Source organism: Heterocephalus glaber, unplaced genomic scaffold, assembly GCF_053883595.1.
Source record: "Heterocephalus glaber isolate CG9 unplaced genomic scaffold, H.glaber_assembly_v1.0 deba00001662, whole genome shotgun sequence".
Lineage (NCBI taxonomy): Eukaryota > Metazoa > Chordata > Mammalia > Rodentia > Bathyergidae > Heterocephalus > Heterocephalus glaber.
Window position 1 is genome coordinate 13312792 of NW_028258403.1, and position 19883 is coordinate 13332674.

General features: G+C 36.3%; 1 protein-coding gene across 10 annotated transcripts in view; it reads left to right on the forward strand.

Moving 5' to 3' along the window:
- Akap6 (A-kinase anchoring protein 6) overlaps nt 1–19883 on the forward strand; it is a 642973-nt gene that overhangs the window by 111273 nt on the left and 511817 nt on the right. For 6 of the 10 annotated variants that reach the window (XM_087197082.1, XM_087197088.1, XM_087197083.1 and 3 more), the window contains exons 1-2: nt 1455–1529; nt 2952–3144. The exons of 2 other annotated variants lie outside the window; for them this stretch is intronic. The gene's annotated coding sequence lies outside the window, so the exon portion shown is untranslated. Of the gene's footprint in view, nt 1–1454; nt 1530–2942; nt 3145–5010; nt 5113–19883 lie in introns of those variants that run through there. 2 more of the 10 variants (XM_087197080.1, XM_087197079.1) reach the window with 2 other exon arrangements.

The window sequence follows — 19883 nt, forward strand, 5'->3', positions numbered from 1 at the left end:
AGAGTGTACCTAGAATATAGAGAAAAATACGAGTATTGATGAGCTGTTCTAGTAACTATCACAAATTGTCTTGTCGGGCCGAGGATTTAGCTCAGTGGTTTCGCTGCCTGCTGTGCAACCACAAGGACCCGAGTTCGATCCCCGGTACCAAAAACAAAACAAAACAAATTGTCTTGTTGACCCCCAAATGTCTCTTTGTCCCCTTTCTCTCTACAAGGAACATATGTTCCAAGGGAGGTACCTAAAATGCCTTTTACTCTCTAGATTCAACTGAAACTCCAGGATTTCTTGATGGCACAGAGCCAGGGACAGAATGTGAAACACATGTTGTCTCATGAGGTTTGCCCATGTTTTTGAGCCTATTTATTTTAGAATTAGAGTCATTTGGTCAACTGTTTATATTATATTTAAAATTATTTTTCATAATTTTTTAAGGCTTTCTCACAGCAATTCTGAAATCCTTCTAATTGCTTAAGTATTAATCCTTCTAATTGCTTCAGTTTACTTAGATGGTCCTGATTCTGTTCTCCAGGACAAACTCATTTATTTGTTCTGTGTTGTCCATCACCCTGGCTCTGTCCTCTGGGAGGATCCCTGTGATTTACTTTTCCCTGATCTTATCTGAAGTATGTGTTGGCCAGTAAGTCCTCCTTGGTAGGTGTGCAGACTTTACAGGTGATTTCTGAATCATTTTATTCCAAAGTATGGTACCTGAGAGCTGAAGAACTTCCACTAATGGGGTGAGTGTGCTGTCTATGAAAGCATTAACAAGGTTCTGGTTTCCAAAATGCTCCAGTGTATGTTATTCCATGCAATTTTCAAAATAACCCCAGGAATTAGGGGTGTAGGAGCATAGAGAAAAGCCCTTGGGAACTCCAAAATGAACTATCATTGGTCTAGTCATAAAGCAAGGAAACACTTCATGACTTGCTTCTGCTAAAAAGGATCATCTTTTTAAGCCAATTTGGGCCAATTTGTAGGCTAGTTATTCACCTAGTTCAGGTTATTAAGAGTCTGGCCTGGCCTCAGATTTCATGAGCCATTCATTCTTTTCCACCAAACAGATGATGCTGGCAAAGGAGACCAATAAGATTTTTTTCTCCTCCTGAAAAGCCATATTCAAGTGTGGAACACCTGATCCCACCCTACCCCGCCCCCCCGCCCCTTTATAGAACCATGGGATTTCAGCTCTGGAAAGTATAAATTTTTTTTCTAGATCTATGACTTTTTATCTTCTGCAGAGGCTGAGGGATTCTTCAGAGATACCTGAAGGAGTCAGTTTATGACAGACATTGGGGGAGAGGTAGTAAGAGGGGCATATCAGTCTTGGCTTTGGGCTTCTTATCTCCGCTCAAGGTAGTCTAGCTTTGAACTGTATCATTAAAAGAAAGGGTTCCATTACTAACAAAACCCCTGAAAATCATGGTTATTAGCTAAATCCATTGTTTCTGCAGATAAAACACTTGAGGCCCAGAGGAGTTAATTGGCCCAACAAAACACAGGAAGAACTTGGGTTTGTTGAATCTCAGGTTAGTGCTCTTTGCACTGGAATTTGCTTATTAACCTTCCCTCGTGCATGTGTCCTGTAGTCTGAGATAAAAGGAGGGAGTCAGGCTCTGCCCTGCTGCTGACAGCATAGGTGATTGGAATAGGCAGCTTCACTTCTTGCTCTTGGTCTCCTAACAATCCTGGCTTCCCATCCAGGGCAGGGCTGCTTTGTGCAAGGCTGATGGAGCACCCTGCTAGGATCTTGGCACCTCTCAAGCATTTTATCAGCTCCTATTTACAAATCACTGCCTGAATTCTTTCTGCCACTCCATCCCCACCCTTCATGCTCCTGATTAACAGTGCTGTTTATAATCCCAGGTAGAAGGTGACAACATAATTGTTACTTTATACTTTACATTTTTAAAATGGTTTTCCTCAGAGTTCTGAAGATAGAGTTATATAGGTACAGGTTAGCTTGACTCTGTATCAGTGGCCAGTAAATATTAAATATGCAAGAGGTGGATTTCTCTATCTGTGTCTCCTTCCCCCTAGTTGTCAACACATGTTTTTTGCTTTTGCTCAAGATTGGAAAGAAGTGATTGCTTTAGACTTGCTTTTTAAAAAAAACAAGTGGAGAAATACCTCACTGTGTCTTGTTTTAATGTAGCTTTCATAGCTCCAGCTTCTGTGGGGGAGGGGCATGAGTAATCTTCTGTGTGAGAGGCAGTCTTATTTCTCCAAATAGAGGAAAGTAGAACCCAAATGTTTGGAATCCTAATGATTTAGAATATTTTTTTAGCATGGCTGCCCCTTGTTCAAACTGCTAGATTTGGTCACAGAAAACATTTGCCTTTAGGTCACAAGTAGATACAGTTCTCTGCAGGTCAAGGGAAGGGTCTCTAGAAGTTGAGAGTGGTGTACTGTGCTCTCTAGAATCCAAACCTCATTCTCAGTTTAGCTGAGAGCTGGGTTATTCTACGTGAGAAGGTTCTTTGGGTTGGTGTCCACCAGAGGAAATGATCAAGGCAAAATTATTGGCCAAGTATTTGGCAATGTTTTGAGAATTACAGCCTTTTTACTTTAGAATGAGAATCACTTGGTTAGCTATTTATATTCCATTAACAATTTTTTCACTCTCTACTTTGTTCTTTTGGTTTTTGACAGATGAATCAAAACTCCTTTTAATAACTTTAGAAATGATATAATTCTACTACCCAGACAGAAAAAGAGATCAAATTCTCTAAGCAGTATTCATTTTAGTTTTTATTTGCCTAATACTAAATCTATGTTTTCCTCCCATTTTTTTCTAAGTGTATAACAAGGGGGGGATTTTTATTTTTTCCAAAGTATTTTCGAGGAAGCCCCTTTTAAAGTTATGAATTTTAGTCCAATGAGAAACCCTCTTCCTCTGCTCTAAATTTTGCATACTGTCTGTTTCTTACTGGGCTTCCGTATTGTCTCAGGCTCCACTAGAAATGCAGCAAGGATTCCTAGCACATCCCAGTTGCCATAGCAACAACAGTCTTTCCCATAATGAGCTGCATCATCTGAACTGATGTCACAGCATCATGCAGCAGGTCAAACAAGGCATCTCCTAGTATTGCATCCTACAGATGTGCTGTAAACATCAAAAGAAGACGCTGGGAGCAGGAGATGGTGAGTGTTAAATGTCTGGGCCTTAATTGCATGGCTGTTTTGTTGGTTAGTCGTTGTCTGTTAAGTCAGAGATGGAGGGATGTTGTCTGCTTAAAATGGATTGACGAAAGAAGAGTTGTTTTGCCTAAATCTGTTTTTCAGGCTTCTGGGTTAAAACAAAGGCCTGTAAGAGTCATGTAGGAATCAAAATGAGAAGAATTATTCTTGCTGTAACCATTTTTAGTATTCTTATAGAATTTTTTTATAAATATAAGGTAATTTTCTGCAGTATAAGGTTTTACTGCAAAACCCCAAATAAGCTCTCAAATGAGTAGTTCACAGTATTTAATCTTTGTAAATATACATATTTCTTGTTTTTATGAGGCAGAGCTGATTGGTCCCTATTTGCTTTTGTGATTTATAAAATATTTAGTGATTTTCAGCATAAAATTCAGTTTTTAGTTGGCTGGGTTTCAGTTTCTTCATAGCAAAAAAGAATGCTGAATAAGCATTTGACATAATGCTGATGTGAAAAAGGGGTTTTCTGCATATTCAAGACAGAATTTATTAAAAGCATAAAGATTTAAACCAAATGATACTATTTGAGCTTTCATTTATGTGGTAAATGTTGAGCTTCAATTGGTGTCCTCCATAGTTAGTTGAAAGACTGCCACAATATTTTCCCATCTCTAGCTAGTCTCCAAAATAGCTAGAGTTGTTTGCAGGCTGACTTATAACCAAGAAGGGAACAAGTCTTTTCTGCGGCAGTTGCCGTCAAGGGTAACCCTGGGAAAGCCTCTCAAGTGGCAGTGGTGCTGCCATCTCTTGCTTAACTTTAACGAAAATCCAGTATGATGAATAAATATCAGAATCCTCAATCACTGTAGGGAATACAAATCTCTTGACTCAATCAAAACCTCAACTCAATTCTGAAACTGTAGATAAACATGTATCATTTTTATCACAACTATTAGCTCTGTATTTACATGTCTTCATTTTGTTTTTCTAAAAAATGTAGTATAGCAGTGTCAATAAAGAGCAATATGTTGCCTTTTGTTTTGGAAAATGAAATGGATTTCCCTGGTGTAACTGATTGCTTCTAGAGGAGAGAAAGGAAGAGGCACATGTCAGTTCAATTGATCAATATGTCCACTTAGAATCAGGGAGTGGTCTTGTGGCTCAGTGCTGAGGAGTTGGTAGTATATATTTGGAAAGTATTACAGAAAAGAATGGCAAACCTTGAGGGTTTTGTTTTTTTTTTTTGACTGTTTATTGAGCCTGAAACAGATATCCATAGGAAGTAGGAAAGCAATAACCCTAGCAAAGTGAAGTGTTGTGGGTTTTTTTTGTTTTGGGTTTTTTTTGTATAGAGTTGAGCATATTGGTCCCATTAGATACTAGCTTGAGTGAAAGACCTTGGATTTAATTAGTTTGTTTATTCCAAATCACACACATGCTACTCTCAGTCCTTTAAGCTTGTATGGCTGATGTGCAGCTGTACGGGATGGAAGAGGTCAGCTCAGCCTGGCTTTATCACAAGTGCTGAGGAGCATCAATTGTTCATTGCCTGCGGTTTTATGTCACATATTGTGAACAGAAAGCTCTGCTGGGACTGCTGGGTGTGAACACAGCTAAGTCAGAAGCTCTAAGGTGACAGGGAGGAGTGCTAGATGGTGATGGGGGAAGGGTAAATATATCTAGCAGTTGGATTGTAAATCTGGAGAAAATCACTCAGTGCCTAGAATTCTTCTAAAGTATTACTTCCAAGGAAAAGCAATGAAGAAAGGCTCATTTGGTAACATGAATTGCTAGGAGTAAAAAAATAACCAAAGGCAGCATTTTAATGAGTTCTTTATTTGTTTAATTCTTGTCCCTTTTGTCTCACAGTACTCTCAGCTGTTTCATCATGGGTGATTTGTACAATTACTGGAAGTCGCAGAGGCCAGATTCCTTAAGCGCAGGATTAGAAAGTGAAGTCATGCTTTGAAGGTGGGGAAGGGCACCTGTGGGTGTGGGCTGTTGCAGTTATCTAGTGCAGCATCCTCTCAATTCAGACCAGCCTGTGATCCTCCCAACCTCCACAAATTTCAAAACACAGTTGTAGTTCCACAACTTTATGCTTTTGTGCTCTTTTTGCTCCAGAACAAAGCCCTGGTAATGGGAGCTGTCAAACTAGTACTCTATTTCTTCTCAGAGGGCCACAGCCTGTGCTGCTCCCTGATTAACTGTGTGTCTTAATTACTGGCTAGGGCTAAATATAATATACCCCCAAGGGGCAGATGGTGTGTGTGTGTGCGTGCGTGCGTGCGTGCGTGTGTGTGTGTGTGTGTGGAGGGGAGGGGAGAGAGTGCTCCTCTATGGTTGCATTTATTAGTGTCTCATTGAAATTTTCTAGAATTTAAAGAATTTTATTTTACAGTAATGACTGAAAGATCATCAACACCATGTTTACTGTGTGGTCAAGTTTAGACCATGATGTTTCACAATAAGTTAACCTCCTCTGTTTTTGGTTGTGATTTTCATTACTGAATTAAAGGCCATGGTGGGGATAATCATAATCATAATTTGATTATAATCAATCACAACTATAATTTGTTCAGCTGTTATTATGTGTCATTTACTGGACTAAACTTTGTTTATATATTAGCCTTTGTAATGACATTAGGAAGTAGAGAATAATAATATCACTTTATAGAATTAGATGTTAATATTTTTATTTTTCAGAAAACAATTCTTAAGCTACAAGCTTGGCTAGGGTCACATAGTTAAGTGATTGGGCCCAGATTCCAAACCAATGCATTCTGGCTGTGAAGCCCACATGCTTGCCCACAGTCATTCCGGTTTTATGACATCTTAAATGTACATACTACATGAATCAGTCACCTATATCCCATCACACATACCTCACTCATCATTTTAATTGGAAGTCAGATTTTACATGTAGAAAATCTCATTTACTATACTCAGATCAATTTACTGTAAAGATGAGCATGAATCTTGGTCAGTTGTGAATATTTACTCTGATCCTAAAGATTTAAGTAATGTAGATTTAATAATGCTCAGATCTTTTGCCATTACCCTCTCTTGACATATCTTTTAAGAAGATTTGTGCGTGGAAAATGTTATGTTAATCAATGTGGGCATGCTAGATTTTCACTAAAGGCAGACTTTACCTGAGTCATTAATGATTCAAGTTTGTTGTGCCTACCTTATTACTAACATATGTAGCAGTCTGGTAACTTTAAGACATTGCATTCACTGCCAATATCAGAAAGGCAAGGAGTAGAAACAAACTTCTCTCACAGTCTGGAAGGTATAATCTGAATCCATGTCTTGAGTCAAGAAGATAAAAACAGGATTTATTTTGCTGAATGTACCAGTGGATGAATCCAAATGCTGTCTGTTTCTGACCAAGCACAAGAATACTGTTAACAGTCTTGTGCAACATCCTGGAAGCTTTGTGTTTGAGAAGAGCTGATACAGTCATCTCTGCATCATCTTGCCCATCCCCAGCTATCCACACCCAGTGTTGTTACTGGGCTCTAAGGGCTGTTCTTTGTTTAAGTGTGGGGCTAATGCACACACTGACAGCATATTGATATTGATTCTGGGATAGTGAATACTTGGAAATATTATTCTATGGGGCTTATTAGCCATTTCTTCTTTCTGGAAAGAGGTTAACCCTTGTCCTAGCCTGTTCCAATAAGGCCTAAGCTCATGCTGCATAAGGTACAGGGATGAAAGGCTGATCAGAAAGCAGCAGAGCTTCTAGGGACAGTGACTATAGAAGTTAGGTATCAATTTGGGGATAAATTATCCAGTGGGATTTAGGGAAGTTGCTGGTACTGCTATATTGTCTCTGATTCCCTTCTATTTCCAATCATAGAATCAGTGAAAGGCAATTTGTTTTCATGCTGTAGATTCAATTCAATTCAACAAATATTTTATTGAGTATATTCTATGTGCCAGGCATTGTTAGAGAACATAACAAAAACACAAAACAGATTAAAATACCTTTTCCCACTATATTCTAGAGGGAGAGACAAAAAAGGAAAAAAAAAAAGGATAAATTTTTAGTTGAATTTTTCCCTCTGTGCTATAATACTATTTCTATTTACTTCCATCCTATGTGCTAATAGTAAACTTGTTATCTCTGTACATAATATAGATGTATATGCATATGTGGTTTATATATGGAGGTGAACCCATTGCATCGACTAGTAGCTTTTTTTCCTGTTTAGGTTAGATTAATATCTTGCTAAGTATAGACAAGGCCAGTGTGGCAATTAACATTTATTTAGTATAAGCTATTCTAAGAAATATATATCTATCTCATTTGATAAACTGACATGTAGAAATATGAAATATATTTAACAGAACAATTAAGGACAGATCTTAAAATTTTTTGTGAAAGATATTTCTCACCTTTAAAAACTACTTTTCCAGAGAGCCCTCTACATTGAACATTTCAGTTAGCATGCTGGTGGAGATATGTGGGACACAAGGTTCCAGTCTTGTGCATTCACCCCAGCATGCCTTACAAACATCACTTCAAATAGGAAGCACTCTCTAAACTATCATTTTAACTAATGTACTTAAAATTATGATTATATTTAATGAAAATATTCAGGTATACATTCATGTATGTATAGGGTATGTTCAGTTTGGTATATCTAAGTAGACAAAAATAATCACTTGAGGATCGACTGTCCCTCCGTCTTTGATGGTAATTGCAGATACCCAGCTCTGCAGATGGACCATGAGTATGAAGGCTTTTCAGAAGAATATTATTTTTTATAGGAGTTTACCTATGGTAACAAACTTTTAGGTATTTTGAATTAATAAGGCATAAGATTTCTTTTCCATATGCACATACCTGTTTGCGTCAGAATCCTCAAGTTGGTTTTAAGACTTGGTGAGGATAAAGGAGAGGCTTTATTTCCCTTGTAAGCCACAGTATGTTTTTTTCTGCTCTTCAGCCAAAAGGCATGTTTCCAACCCTTACAGACATCTTGGAACTTTATGCTTGCGTCACAAGGAAGGCCAGGGAGAAAATATGGAATCTTTAGAACAAGATTTCAAACTGGTTAATCCATGAGCTGAACCTGGCCTGCAGCTGCAGCTGTTTTGTATTGTCTTAGGGCAGGCTTCATGGGCATACAATCTGTGCTGTTTGCACAGGTCCCTGCTTTTGAATTCACACTTGGTTTAATTCCCTTCTGTTGCCAATTTGAAGTTCCTACTAATTTTTGAATAAAGGCTCTGCATCTTCATTTTACATTTTACTGTATAAATTATGTAGCCAGTCCTGTATGACCCTTTTGATACCCCTACTGGTACTATTTGAGCCCTGTAGGTGTTTTAGTTTGAAGCTCCCCTACCTCCCAATTCTGGAACAATGAAACCAAAATTATACAGCTTAAAATCTAAGGGACCATTGTCAAAACAGCCCAGAGCAAAACTCCCATACTCTTATCCTGTGGTAATTTAGCAAGTGTGCACAGTAATTCGGTGATATTTCTTTTAGAGTCAGTGAGGGACATATTACATTATACCTGAAGATGTTTGGTAGGTCAAGTTTATTTGTCACCATCATTGCTTTCAGGGGAGAAATCAAATCTTCTTTGTAGAGCAAGCTAATTAACCATCCTATTGGTTCAATATTTATATTAATTCTCTTGCCCTTTGTTTATTACTTGGCTACTTTTCCTCCCTCTTTGTTTAACTCTCATTTAAATTATGCAACATATTTATGCCTGTTTTTTTTAGAACTATCCTTTTTTTTCTTTTGTTTTCTCTCTCCAGGGGGTTGGAGGCTTATAATTTGAGGTTATATTGCTGCAGGAAGAGTCCACATTTTTTTTTAATTAAAAAGGGAATTAAAGTCAGTATTTATAATGAACCTTTCTGTAGCATGCCTGTTAATGATCTGAAGTCTGGACCCACCATTACTGTTTAAAATAATGAGATGGTGGTCACTGGCTGCTGAACATTAGGTAGGTGAAGAATTCTCACCCTTTTTTTTCACAGTGAAAAGTGGCTGAATTAATCTGTTAATCTACAGATTTGCAGGGAGTTGTCAGAGAATTGATATGAATATGGCCCTTGCTGTACAAGAAAAAGGTAATCTTTTTGTTGTTGTTTTTCTCCTTTTTGACTATAAGAACAAACAGAAACTTGACAAATTCATAAGGGCATTTCTCAACTGTTGAAAGCCTAATAATCTTCAGCAAGGATCAAGTCCTAGGAATTCACAGTCTTGCTCTGTACCCCTTAACAAGCCTGATGTTCACCATGCTCACCATTGTACAAGTCATAAAACCAGATGTTTCAGAAAATGTCACCAGTTGTCAACAATTAACAAATGCATCAAATGTCTACCATGTGCAAGATTGTGTGCTAAAGGAAAAAAAATTACAAATAAGGGCAACCATAGGACACATATATATATTAGTTGGAGAGCTTTTCATATATTTAACACAGTGTCATCTGGGCTCTCCTTGTGAACTTCCCTTGTTCTGGACATATCCTGAGATGAAGCTCTAGGCCTATCTGTGGTTGCCCTTTCATCTTCTGTTCTCTTTATTCAACTTTTTGATTTAAATGTTTTAAAATACTTAACTCATTACCTTTGCTGGCTCACTCAGAACCACTGTTTCTTCTCCCACTCTCAGCTTTTTCAGTCCTTAATGCTCATACTTTGTTTCTACCTCAGCCAGTCTCACTGTCAACCTCTCTAGTCTCACTGTCATCTTCTGGGTTAGTTATGAACTCACCAGTCTTCCTACCAGCAGCCCCCTAAGCCCTCCTCTCTGTGCCATTCTTAATTCTCATTACATTAACATAAAAATAGCCCATCTAACGCCAAATGACACTGGATCTCCTCTGATTTGCCCCTTGTGAATTAATTCACTTATATTTAGCTTTTAATAGTTATTCAAGTAATGCCCTGAATTGAGTCCAGATTTCATGTGTGAATCAAGAGAGAATGACCCTTTAAAACATATTAGCAGTCTTTCAGAAAGTGTGAGAGGATCAACTAGAAATAGCTGAACAGTAAGGCCATAGGTGGGAGGAAACTGCAAAAATGAAAACAGGTGTATAAGTGTATTTAAAAAAATTGTCCCTTAGTGCTGTTGTTACAGTTCACATTTATTTAAAAATAAACAAACTAAGGGAGGGGGATTAGTAATGAGAAGGCAGGCACCATACAGAGAAATTAGAAAAATGCACCTTTCTTCAGCTTTGACTAGGAGTGGTGTTCATCTTTTAGACTACTATAAGAAAAAACCTGCTTCAGAAGACTAGCTGCCCCAACAAAAAGAGACAAATATGAAAACAAAGGTAAAAAATAAAAATAACTACAAAACCAGGTATGATTGCTCAGAGAACTAATAAAGGATCAGACTAGTGAATTAAGACACCAGCTTAGTAATAACTATGTAATCAATAAGAGGAGTTCTAAAGATTTGAATTTTGACTAAACTGAAAAGGAATAGATTGAGAGGCAGGAGATGAAGAAAAAAGTAATATAATAAACTTAAGAAGAGACACATTTCATCCTGTTACCTTTTACTTAGAAGATTTTTCCTTTTGTTCTTTGGTCTCTAGTATTTTTTGGCTTATTTTCCATGAAGGTGAATAAATCCAAATACTTTGCTTTACTTATTAAAGATTATTTTTTAGGAAAATAGTAGATACTGTGTCATGATCTCTAGCATGATATTTTTCTCTGATTATTAGATTTTTTTTTCATTTTTTATTAGTACATGTTATAGTATGTAATGTTTACTTTCCTTGTGGGGAATTGGTACATGTACATAATACATCTTAATCCTTTCTTTTAACCCTCTTTCCCTTCCCTCATCCACTCCCATCTCTAGGTCCCCTTCCCATTGCAAAAGATATGTCTTAATTTCCTATTGGTGTCTATATTTTATATTTTGGATTGTCATATATGAGAAACCATGTGATATTTAAACTTGTGTGTTTGATTTTTTTCACTTAGCATCATAGTGTCTTTGGTTCTTTGTTCTTAATACCATCTTTATCTAAATGTAATACATATATGCTAAGATAGCCAAACAAGAAGTAGTAAAGTGAATGCTGTGGACCAGCTTGCTGAGAAAACAAAATGTTCCTTTTCAAAAATAGTCTAGAGGGCGGGGGATTTAGCTCAGTGACACCGCGTCTGCCTCACAAACACAAGGTCCTGAGTTCTGTCCCAGGTACCAAAAAAAAAAAAAAAAGCCTAGAACATCAACTATTGATAAAAATTCCAAATTGCCAAATCTAAAGTGAATTTTTTTTGAAATAACTTATACCAAACGAGAGGTTTCTGTTTTGAGTTTTGGAATCCTAAAATCCATCAGTTTACATTTATGTATACAGACTGACTGATATTCTCTGGGCAGGAGATTGGTGGTGGGGAAGGTAAAGAGGGCATGGGCAGTAAGTACCTTGTGAGCACACTATCTTGTGATGTTTTATACCTAAACGTTCAATGAAAACAGAGCCTTGCAGGATGGATTTGGAGCTAGATATATTTACTTTTGATTCTTAGCTCTTAAATTATTAGATCTTGTGGTTCTTAGATATTTTTGCCAAATATAAAGTAGGAAGAATAACCATTTTCTAGGATCAAATGATATATTTTTATGGAAAGTTGTTGACACAAAGTGGACATTTGATAAAATTTATTAGTATTTTATGTACTCAGAAGTAATAGGATGAAATTATTACTCCCCCAAGAAGAAAATAGTTTTTCCTTGACTCCAATCCTGAAACCAAGGAAATCATTTTCAGAGCTTTATTAACAAAAAGGAAACCCTGTTATATATATTCTCTGCCAAGCACACATATTACTTAATTTTATTTCCCAGCTTTCCCCATAGCACTTATTATCAACTGAAAGCTACGTATTTTACTTATTTATTTTTCTTTCCTTAGTATAATGTAAGTCATACAAGGGCAGGAATTTTTGTCTATTTTGTTAAATGATGCTTCTTTCCTTAGCCCCTAGAATAGTGCCTGACATATAGTATGTGCTCAATAAATACTTGTGACAAGAGTAAATTAAGCTACATAACCCCACAAGGGAGGCTCTATAATTGTATTCAGTAGTATATAGAAAATTAATTCTCTTTTTCAGTGATCGTTTTCAAGGTGCTAAACACCCTCAAGTGATTCTTGCCATTCTAGATAGCATGCCAAGAAGCCCTCATGCCTAATGGTTAGGGAACGTTCCATCCAATTGTTCTAAATTATTCATTGAAAGCATAGATATTATGTGGGCCATGCTGATGTCCTCTTCTCTACAAGGCAAGGGAGCTGGGATTTTACAGGTCACTTGAAAAATATATTGATTCTTCTGCTGGTTGTTTCTTTTTCTTGTTAGTGAATTTGAATCTCCTTTAAGAACGGAGTTACTTATTCTCCTTTAAATCATAAATCCATAGCTATAAATATGAGATTGATAAACTGGTAGAATTTTAGAGTGTTTGATGATGAAAGCACCTTAATATGGAGAATGAGGCAGGGAGTAGCCCTTCTCTGTTGCTTTTGTAATGAGAAATAAAGCAAAGCACAGGAACTCGTTACAGTTGTTCAGCTAGGACAGATAGCCTCATAAATGAAGGAAATAATCAAGATAGCAGATTTCTGCAATTTATTTAGAATTAGGAACAAACTGTTTTAGTAGTAGATATCTACAGCTGAATTATGTATCAAGGCATATTCTAAATGTCATGCTTTTGAAGGGAGTATTTATTTCTCAGGGAGCAGGTGTGAGATTTCTTTTTCTTGAAATTCAAACCATTTTGACAACAAACTATTTTTAGCATGCCTTACTCTTTAAGACAAGCCATATCCAAAACCAATTTAAAAAATCCTGGGAGAAGGAAGTGATCTGGTTATACTATAATGGACTGAATAAGGAAATGTAATGCTGTTTAATTTTAAGTGTTTTTTATGATCATAAAACATATTTAATATGTTTACTTTTATCAACTTCATGATGTTACAAGATAAAAATTACGTCCTCTGAGAATTTTCTTATATTTGCAATACATGGTATGGTCATTTGTAATATATGACATTATTGTGTTAAAATAGCATGTTACCGTAATCTACTTTAGTGAGCTCTCAACTAGAAGTAAGGAACCTGAGCCTTAGTACATGTAGATGTAATCTGCTGAAACTTGGTTTCCTCTATAAGAAAACAAAAAGGTTAAATTTAACTGATTTTTGTTTCCTATTAGCTCTAATATTGCCTCACAGAGTTCTCTGTATCTTTCAATTGTTCAGCCTTATGATTTTCAAAAAGATATTCCAAATAATATTTTAAATTTTATTAGTGCCTTCAGATAGATGGAAACATTTTAATTTATTATCTTAGTCCATTTAGCCTTCTGTAATAAATTATTATCAATCAGGTGGCTAATAAACACAAAAATTTATTTCTCAGAGTTCTGGAGACTAGAAAGTCCAAGATCAAGCTGTTGCAGATTTAGTGCCTGGTGAGTGTCCGTGTTTTGGTTGACAGATGACGCCTTCTAGCTGTTTCTTTACAATAAGAACTAATTCCATTCCTGAGGGTTATACCACCTTGACCTAATTACTTCTCAAAGGTTTCACCTAATACTATCACCTTGGGATTTGGATTTCATATGAATTTTTTGGAAAAAACATTTGGACAATAGTATTTGCACACTATTTGTATTTCACACTGGTGTACTTCCTTGCTTATATTCATGGTATTCTTGGGGGTCAACTTGTAGTCAGTGTGTAAGTTTTCACTTAAACTAATAAATTATTGTCTTTCACAACACATTTTTCCCGAGTTTCCTTATCTTGAAACTTTGTGCACTTTCTACTTGTTTTTTTTTCTCTTTTAAGCCACAATATATATCTTCAGTTAGTGAGCTGAGTAAAATATTTGGTTCTTTTACTCTTCCTATGGGGTATGAAGTATCTTTAGAAATTGACATTGTTACTCCAGGTATTCATGCAAACTATAAGATAATGGACTTTTATTAGGTTGAAACTTACAATATTCCCACTTTTTGGGATCAAAATGACCAAATATCAGCAATTTCGTTCAATTCAATTGAGTAATTTGTTTATTATCATAACAATATTGGTCTTTACTATTTTTTTAAATAGAAAATGTTAGTTTTTACTATTTTTTTAATTCATTGAGTTTATTGGTACGGTTTAGGTGTACATTATGATCACATTCATCATAGGGAATTTGTATCTGTACATGATTTATCTTGGTTCTTATTTTTTTCCTATTCCCCTTCCCTCCACCTTTCCCTATTTACAGAACCTTTGTTTCCATTATTTCCTTCTTTTCTCATTTTTTTCTTTCCCTTCTTTCCTTTCCCCTGCCCCCCTTCCCTAGTTCCCCTTCCCTGGTGGCACAGTTAGTAATAGCTAAAACTGGGAAACAGCCCAAATGACCATCAACTGGTGATTGGATAAAGAAGATGTGGTTCTTTTATAAAATGGAGTACTACTTATTCATAAAGAAAGATAAACTAGAGTCATTTATAGCTAAATGGATGAAACCATACTCTTAAGTGAAATAAATAGGAAACACATGTAAATACCAAATTGTTTCTCTGGTGTGAGAAACAAAGTGTGAATAAGGTCTAAAATGTATAATAGATATTGTACAGGTAGTTTTTACTATTTTTGTAGCTCAGAAGTGATGAAGCCAGTTTTTAAATGAGAAAGGGAAGTACTATAGAGTATTCAAGGGCCTTGGTAGAAGACAGATCTGGTATTGAGTTCGGCTTTTCTGCTACCACCATTGTGACCTTGGAAAAGTTGCTCAAATTTGCTGAAATGTGTAAAATAGAAATGATAATGCCTGCTTTGCAAACTTGCTGAGATTGCTCATGGCTCCCAGAATGGTGCCTGATATATGCTTGGTGCTCAATGGTTGTGATACTGTTACTAGTAACCATCATAGTATACATCAATCATAAATATCTAAATGTTTAGCTATTAAAACAAGCAAGTGATCTAAAGAGTTTGGAAGAAAAATAGTTACAAGAAAGGGCAGACAGGGCCGGGGATTTAACTCAGTGTTTTCACTGCCTGCTGCACAAGCGCAAGGACCCAAGTTCGATCCCCAGTACCAAAAAAAAAAAAAAAGGGCAGATTCCTGAGAAGAGGAGCAGGTCTGATGTCATACCTGTTTAGAGCAATGTGTGCTTTTGAAAAGTTTTCCAAAGGACATTTTTGGTTTTCATGTCCTCCTGAAGTAATTATTTCTGAAGCAATAATTTCATAATTTATCTGGCATCTACAAATTTACTTCAACTCTTCCTCTTTTATATTTTGAGAGAAATAATATCAACTTTTATGTATTTATAACATATATTTAGAATTTTGTTCTGTAAAATTCTTTGGGCTAAAAAAAGTCATTGAGATTAAATGTTCACAAGGGTTCTATATGTGTACTGACTGCTAGGTAAACAAATGTGATGTTTTATTTAGTTTAAAATGACTTTAATGAGACCATGAGTTTAGTCCCATGCTGGAAGAAATAAGTTTTAAACTCTCTTTTTCTCTGAATGATGTAATTTTGTCCATGGCTTCAATAGAAGGAGAGTGCTGATGACTCATAAATATAGATTTCTAGCCTCTGGTTATTTTTCCCAAGATTGAGACATATTTCTTCTGCTTTCTGTTTTCTTCTCCTGACTTTCCACAGACATTTTTACCCAGCATACCTCAAATGATTTTATCCTCTTCTCCATTTAAAACCTGTTCCTCTCCCTGAAATATCTCTCTGGGAATAAAGCATTATCTTCCATCCCATCCCTCACCATGAAAACTGGTAATCATCTTCAGCCTTCTGTTCCATCTCTCCTGTCACCCAAGCTCTGTTGAGTCACTAAATCTTGTCTTGTTTCTAAGTCTTCGTGATCTGGTGAAAATGAACTTAGGGTCACTATAAATTTTTATTGTGTGATAGATTAGGTCATGCTCCCCTATTACCTGGCTTCCCTTTTTCTAAACCATAGATCTGGTATGATTACACATTCTACCATGAAAGTCCTCCTGTCTCTTGGATGTTTCTGCTCTCTGAAACTTTTGCAGTGTGGTTAAAGTCTGTATTTAGGACAACCTGAGTGTCCACAGTAGCTAGTACACTGTGGTGAAGAAGGGGAGAAAAGGCAGTGAGAGCACTGGATGGGGACTCTATTGAACAAGAGAACGTGTTATCCTAGATGGGAAGAGTTTTTAATTTTTAAAAAATTTTTTGAAATAAAAGATTATCTGATCAGAGAGTTCCCAAAGTTCATACGAAATTTAATGTATCCTGACTCAACACACTGTCATACTGTCAACTTCAGCACCAGAATGTTTTTGTTGTTGTTTTGCTTTTTATTTTTTAAGGACATGATTTTCATTTGTCTTCTAAATTAATTCCAGTGGACTGGAGCCAGTTTTAATTCAGTGGCCCACAGTAGTGGCATTATTATTCATAGTAACGTTCAAATAGAGCAAAGTAGTAATCTGTTTTCCTTGAAGACTTAAAGGACTGATTCCTATGAGGGCAGCCGGTGGGATGTTGGTGAGTGTAGGCTTGTGGTCAGTTAGGTCTTCTGAGTCCAAATTTTAGTCTTACCACCTACTACGGTACCTCTGGACCTGAGGAAATTTGCCTAACCCTTGTGAGTCCTGCTTTTTAAAAATGATAACTTGCTTTGTCAAGTATTGTGAGGCTTAGAAACAAAGTGGGTGAGAAACTTGTCCCAGTGCCTAGAATACAGGAAATGCTCAGGAATGATCAAAGGAGACTACTTCTCTTCATGTCCTCATTCTAGGAGAATTTACATTCCAGTTCTAGACCTGTGGGATATTAGTGGTTAAATAAATCTTGTGCTAGCATCTAGTCTGGCTATCCTGCTTCCTCCCTAAATTGAATAGGAACAACCACATCACATAACCAACCTTACATGGTGAAGACTAGCAGTTCTGCCTTTGAATTCAACCATTGCTTCATACCTACCCAAGCCCCTCTCAAATAAAACCCATTTTATTTTAAAGCTTTTGCTAGTTCCTCTGTAGTTTTGACTCTCTCTGAATTCCTAAAGCAATAATTCTTTTCATCATGATTTACTACTTATTCATACTCTGAGGATGTATCACATTTCATTCAGCATCACAAAATAGTGCAAAGTTGATGCATCAGAGGATTCTTAATCTTTCTCTTGCAAGTGTTCCTGAACTATTTTAGCTACCTCACACATCATGTATACTTTTAATTTCACCAAGTCAAACCCATTGCTAGCTTTTAGCTTGATGAATGCTAAACTGTTGGTTAGTGACTGAGGTACGAGTAAGATCACTCCCTTTCTGATATAATGCTGCCTTGCACATATATTCTTAGATTATACATTCCATGTATTACTTTAGCTGACTTGGCCTAGAAATAAAATTAAAATCAATTTGCATATATTTCACACTGCTTAGACAAAAGTATTTTAAAGTAAATTATAAATATTGTAATTACCATTTTATTGAAACTTATGATTTATGATTTGCACAAAGTTTCTCAGGTGAAAGGTGAATAAGAAAGTAACTCAAACATAAATGGCTTTAAATCCCATGGTGTCTTGATAATACCCATGCATTTAACTATCTGCCCACCTCCAGGGCCACCTCCTGGGATTGAAAGCCTCTGCTCACCTGGTCATTTTTTAATATGTCTAAAATTTAGTTAATAGCAGTATTTATATTAATATAAAAAAGGAAGGAATATGTCTTTTCTGTTGACCTGGTCCCTCCTAGACCTTTTCCTTAGAAGAGGAAGAAAAATTCCCACAGCATTATGAGGCTTTGCTTACATTCTCAAAAGGTGGCTTTGTTTGCTTTTGTTCTTATAATTCTTTGCCTCAAGGAAACTGGGATACATTTTTCAGGGCCCAGAGGACATTTTTATAAAGCCACATGACCTCTGAGAACCATGTCTCAAATCAAGGTGAGTTTTTCACCGTGTGCTCCACCCAACATCTCAGCAGATCCCAAATAACTCACTGAAGGGTACAAATGGCTGTAGATCTTTTATTCATTCTCATTTCCTGAGGTCTGCTTATTGGTCCTCGTGTCATCCTCATAGATCTTTCAGGATCTCATTCATCTGATTCTTGTTCCAGATGAGTCCAGCCAGAGAGAGTGGTTGAAGTAGAGGTCTCCTTTACTTCTTATCCAAAATAGCTATTGTTTTGAAATATCATCTCCTTGGAAATGAGTACTGTCCAGTAGATATGTAAAAATCACCTTCAAATAATTTCTGTTGTTTCAAATACCAATGTCAATGTTCTTATTGAGTAATAGTTATTAGAAAGTCCCTTTTATGAATTAGAAACTGATTGCAAGAGTCTGAAGGGGTTGACATAGAAATTATACTCTATAGATCCAAAGTAAACTTGACTTTTGGGAGTGTATATTATTTTAATCTGCTCCAAAACATTTCAATTAAACTTACAATTTTAAAAAGCAAAGGAGATCTTTGCCACAGAACTTTTGATTTTGTGGCTGTCATACCTGAAAAGGAAGAAAAATGTTTTATAGTCAAGCAGGCTGCTGGGCCTGGAATGGAGGAATGCCTATTTCTTGGCTTTATGTGAGCCTGACCCTTAGAAATACAGAAAGATCTGTGGGCACATTAGGGCTTGATGCAGTGACTAGCAGGATATAATTTTGGATTAGGAAGTTGAAAATTTATTGTAAATATGCATAACAGTCATGTCCTCTTCCATTTATATGTGTTGGGATCTAAGTTAAGAGTTGTTTCAAATGCATTAACTCAAATCCTCAACAAACTTATTAAAAGGTAGTTGAAGGAACACACAAATCAGATCTTGGTTCCTGCATATCATTCTTCGATAGAAGGAACCAGGGCTCTTAATGAAATGGCTAATTCTAGGACAAAGACAGGGAAAAGTTCAAGAAGACCTTGAGCATCATAATTGCAGAAAGTAAAGAAGAATTCAAAAAACAAAAGAATGAGCATTTCAAATGGGGATAGAACTTCAAAGCTGAAAAAGCTTCTACTGACCAAATCTAATAAATAATGTAGTATTGAGTTATAACTTAAAGTATGAAATATATATACATGAGTGCACAGTACTAAAAATAAATGATTGAACAAATAAATGGGAGAAGAGAAATTTTCCTTACAGAAGGATTCTAAATTATACATTTGAATATTCTTTTCTTTAGGAAGAAAAGCTTAACTACTCCTTTGGTTAGGCCAGACATAGTGGCTTGCTTTCAAAGAATAGAAAGGGATAAATGGTAAGTTTACAGTGAAGAAGCCTGGAAAACATGACCCAAACCATGTGACATTAATATCACTAGTGATATTGTGTGAATATCCTGTACCCCTAATGTGATATGATGAGACAGGTAGTTCATCTACATGATATTCTTCCCCCAAATCCATAACTCCATTCTAATCATGAGAAAAATATCACATAAATCCAGTTTGGGGACAGCATACCTGATACCTGACCTATATTCCTCAAATCTATCAAGATCATCATTGAAAAACAAGGAAAGCATAAGAAGCTGTTACTGACCCATAGGGACTAAGGAGATGTGACGTGACTAAATGCAATGTGGTACTCTCAGCTGGGTCCTGGGACAGAAAAACAACATTAATGGAAAAGCTGGTGAAATCTAAATAGTCTGGAGTTTAGTGAGTAGTAATGTACCAAGATCAGTTTTATAGTGTT